The sequence below is a fragment of the Arvicanthis niloticus genome, chromosome 20 (genome assembly GCF_011762505.2).
Source record: "Arvicanthis niloticus isolate mArvNil1 chromosome 20, mArvNil1.pat.X, whole genome shotgun sequence".
NCBI classification, from domain to species: Eukaryota; Metazoa; Chordata; class Mammalia; order Rodentia; family Muridae; genus Arvicanthis; species Arvicanthis niloticus.
Window position 1 is genome coordinate 4,163,710 of NC_047677.1, and position 4,620 is coordinate 4,168,329.

The following is a 4,620-nucleotide window of genomic DNA, read 5'->3' on the forward strand; positions in this document are numbered from 1 at the left end:
GGTTCAGAAGGTAGGGTCTGGTAGGAGATGAGGAAGAGGAAGCCCTAATCAGAATATAATGCATACTTTTCAATAAACAACTGAAACTCTAAGAAGAAGGACACAAGGAAGGTAAAAAATTATTCTGGGCTGATTTATTACGAGTAAAATGAGGACAAACTAGAGGAAGGAAAGAAATAGTATATAAAGAAAACCAACACTGACAGCAAACAACCTGACTTTGGGGCAGAGAAGAGGAATTCTGAAAGCTGTGATCAAGAATCACTACTCAATTAGTTTACCCTCCAGTGAAGTTGATACACTAGCTCATTTGTGGTCCACATTTTAAACCTGATTCTGCTTTGGTAATTTCTCTCTCTCTCTCTCTCTCTCTCTCTCTCTCTCTCTCTCTCTCTCTCTCTCTCTCTTTCTCTCTCAGAAAAAAAAAAAAGAATTAATTATCAATGTAGCATGTCCACTGTACTCTGGTAGCCTAAGAGAATCATGACAGATTGGGAAACTCTGGGGCAAACTTTCTCTCTGTTACCTGCATATCCTGGGATTGCACAGTGAACTGAAGTGAGGAAATACTATTCTAAATTTCATGGAACATAATCAGAACTACAGAAGGACATGAAGACTGACCAAAGCAGTTGATGATTAATGATATTCAATTGCTGACTCAGCCCATATTGGCCTGTCTCTCTAATAGATCTTTCATGTTGCCATGCTTCAAGTCAAGGTTTCCTGATCAAAGGAGGTATCTCATGAAGGCATGAGAGTGAATTGATCTACCTGGAGCCACTGTCCAGGAAAGAAAGTATGAATCTAGTACCTAATGAGTTCTAATGTTTCAGGCTGATTCTAAGAGCTCTGCCATAGCCAGGACTCCACAGCAGGTTTCATTCCCTGTTGTCATATGAGAGCAACCTCATTATAGCATTTGAAATTTGACTTTTTTCTTTCTAAGCCCTATTCCCCCCAACCCCCCCACCACGCCCCAAATTCCTCACTTAAACATCCTGGAATATTTCAAACAGGCTCTAAGAACACAGATTTTTATCATCAGGGTTACTTAGAGACAAATTCAGACAGAAATCCCCAGTAATATGCCATCTAGGAATTGATCTTTAAAACTAAAGAAATGCTCTTGTTGATGAACAAAGATTAAGCATTGTGGATTCAGTTGGCTAGAGGAAATCCACCCTCTAGTGAGGTTTTATTGGTATGTTGATAGACTCAGCCCAGGCAGTACAGATAGTGACCTCCTTGCTGGGCGTGGCTAGAGCCACGCCCATCAATCTTCTAGTCATAACACTTGGTGGATTTAGGGATTGTTACATAGGGTACTCAGACTGAGAAGGCCTGCTCTAGTCCTCTGCTTTAACAGCTCATTAAATAAAGCCTGAACTGATGGACAGGATGCCTTGCCAACACAGGTCTGACCACGTTTCTGCTCACTGCTTTCTTATGACCCTTCTGGTAACACTGCTGTCTACATCCTCTGATGCCTGTGGTGAGCCACCAAGATATGAAAACATGATGGTCAATGGCGATATTAAAACCAGTTATGCTGCTGGGGATCAAGTGCAATACTCGTGTAGACCAGGGTACATGAAACGATCTAACAAGATCTCCAGTGTGTGTGGTGCAGATGGCCAATGGTCACCCATTTCAAAGGGTGTGTGTATCAGAAAACGATGTCCACATCCAGGTGAACTTTTAAATGGTGACATAAAGTATCTGAATGAAAGCTTGGAGTTTGGTGCACAAATTGAATATGTTTGTAATCATGGGCACCATTTAGTTGGTGAAAGAATTCAACAGTGTATTGTCATAGAAAAAGGTGTGCAGTGGAGCAGTGTACCCCCAGAATGTATAAAGGTTCTATGTAAACCGCCTCCAAATATAGAAAATGGAGAATTCTACCCAAATCTTGACGACGTATTTGAGTTTCAGCAAGTGGCAACCTACAAATGTAAACAGGTATCTGGCAAGGATGAACTGTCCCTTGTTGGAGAGAGACAAATAATTTGCTCTGAAAATGGAACATGGAGTGCTAACCCTCCTGAGTGCAAAGTGGTCAAATGTCCATATCCTGTAATTGAAAATGGGAAACAGACATCAGGATACCGCAAGAAACATTATTATGGAGCAGTGATTACATTTGAATGTAACCAAGGATTTTCCCTTCATGGAAGTGAAAAAGTTGTGTGTGAGAGTAATAGTATGTGGCAGCCACCAATTCCAGCATGCAGGAGCCAGCCACAACCTCCCACCCCACCCTCTCCAACACCAGCTCCCCCAACCCCTCCCAAACTCCCTTTCCCACCTCCTTTGACACCCCCTCCCACACCCCATGCCACACGCCCTCGCATATCACCTCCCACACCCACTCCAACACCCCCTCGGTCAACATCTTCCAGTACAAAAGTCTCTAACAAAGGAATATCACTGAATTTTGGAGATTCAACTGGATGGATCATTTCTCTGATAACTATGGCTTCTCTGGAATTACAGTAATTTGCATGGGCTATTCAAAACATCCTCAGAGAGAAGAAAGGTGAGCAGAGCCATAAACTGCAACCACCACCTGACAGAATATATGGATTCTTCTAAGAACAGAAGACAGAATGGTTTCCACACACTGATTTCTATTCTTAATTTTCATTCTATTAAAAATCTTCAGATATGCCATAACTGCTCTATACTTTCAGTCTCATAGATGGAACTGTTCATTCATAATGAGAATGTAATGGCATCATAATGTAGCTTTGATGTAGTTATCTTTTGATATTTTCTGAAGTTGTTAGGAATATGTTGTCTATTTTCCCTTAAATAACATACATGTAGACACATATGTGTAAAAATTCTCTTTGCTAGCATCAACCCATAGAAATTATAAGATCTGTGCACTTATAGTTCAAACTAAAACCATATTTCATCAATAAATGCTGATTTGAGGATTTTTTGTATAAAGACTAATGTTAACACTTTATAATCATTCTTTTAATGTGTAAAATTCCTAACAACATTTATTTGTTATTGAAGGAAGTACTTTCAAATTTAAATGCACTGCTTGAACTTTTATTCATTAAAACTAAAATCTGTACTGTAAGATAATGACATGCTTTTCTTCCTTATCTATGACTATTATACATTTTTTTTAATTTTTATTTTTTTGGTTTTTCTAGACAGTGTTTCTCTGTGTAGCCCTGGCCGTCCTGGAACTTACTCTGTAGACAAAGCTGGCCATGAACTCAGAAATCCTCCTGCCTCTGCCTCCCAAGTGCTGGGATTAAAGGGGTGCGTCACCACTGCCCAGCTACAATTTTCATAAATTAATCTGTGACTCACTTTTTTTTTCACATTTTTCTTGCTTGTAATATCTTTACTCGTCATTTAAGGAAGCTTGAATGATATGTATGATATTCATTTCTACGTCAATAAATAACAATAATCCAATTAAAAATAATATTCTGGAAGACTTCAGACTCAGATTAATGCCCACATGAGTTAGCACAGCCTGAAACACATAACAACTTTGGCCCTTTTTTCTAAGTCAATATCTTGACCTTTTATTTTCCTTAAACACAAAAGCATATACTGAGTACATGACTCCACGTCATGGCTATGGGGAATTGTTAGCACTCTTAAATAAAGAATTATATTATTTTAAACATATCATCAATAAGTAGGCACTTTCATAGAACAAATTCAAATAAATTCAGGTTGTATCAGTCCACTTACAACAACTTTGCCATTAGAAACAATAAGAGTTGTAGCATCTCTTACATCTGAAAAGCTGGAAGTCAGGCAACAAAGTTCAGAGAAAGCAGCTTTCCTGGTGCACTCTATACTTGTAATTTTCAAGACTGAGAGACAGGAACATCGACAAGATAGTGCTCTCCTACTGTCTAGAGAGTCTTTCCTGAGCAGACCAGGGGGCAAATAATGAGACTGCCTTTCTACTTCAAATTATGTTTTTACTAAACATTTAAAGAGAGAGAGAGAGAGAGAGAGAGAGAGAGAGAGAGAGAGAGAGAGAGAGAGAGAGAGAAACTTGTTGTGTCAGAAAAACATTACCTTATAAGCAACATGACTGGGATTCAAGTGTGAATCTGTGATTCTGAACAGTGGTGTTTTCTGCGTGGAGACATATACAAGTGCCCTATCCTTTGGGACCACTGGAGATACTTTAGGAAAAAATGTTTAAGCAGGAAAAAAAGAAGAATTCTGCAATTAAAATAGTTAAAGTTTGATAGTCCTATTTTGACATGTTTTTCAAGAACATACTAATTGCTTAGAATCAAGGAACAGCAATACTCCTTTAAAAATACTAATAGATTAAAGTGACAATTTCATGATTAAAGGAATTTACTCTTACACCAAATTATTCTCCAAGCTTAGGATAGAATTTGATGTTAAAATGCCTGTCCAGCATTTGTAAGACTCAGGGTTTGATCCCAGCACTGAAATTTATATTAGATATTTTGTTTGCAAGTAATATAGCATGAAAGCATACGTGTTTTCTGTTTAAAAAACGTTCAAATAACAGGAAAAGAACTGCAATAGATTTAAAAGTTTTTTAAGAGCAAAAATAAAGTAAATTGATAATTTTCATACAGAGCGGCAGTAATT

General features: G+C 38.2%; 1 pseudogene; it reads left to right on the top strand.

The window, feature by feature from the left end:
• The first annotated feature begins 1,401 nt into the window (after positions 1-1,401).
• LOC117724671 (membrane cofactor protein pseudogene) lies at positions 1,402-2,502 on the top strand (annotated as a pseudogene).
• The last annotated feature ends 2,118 nt before the right edge of the window (positions 2,503-4,620 follow it).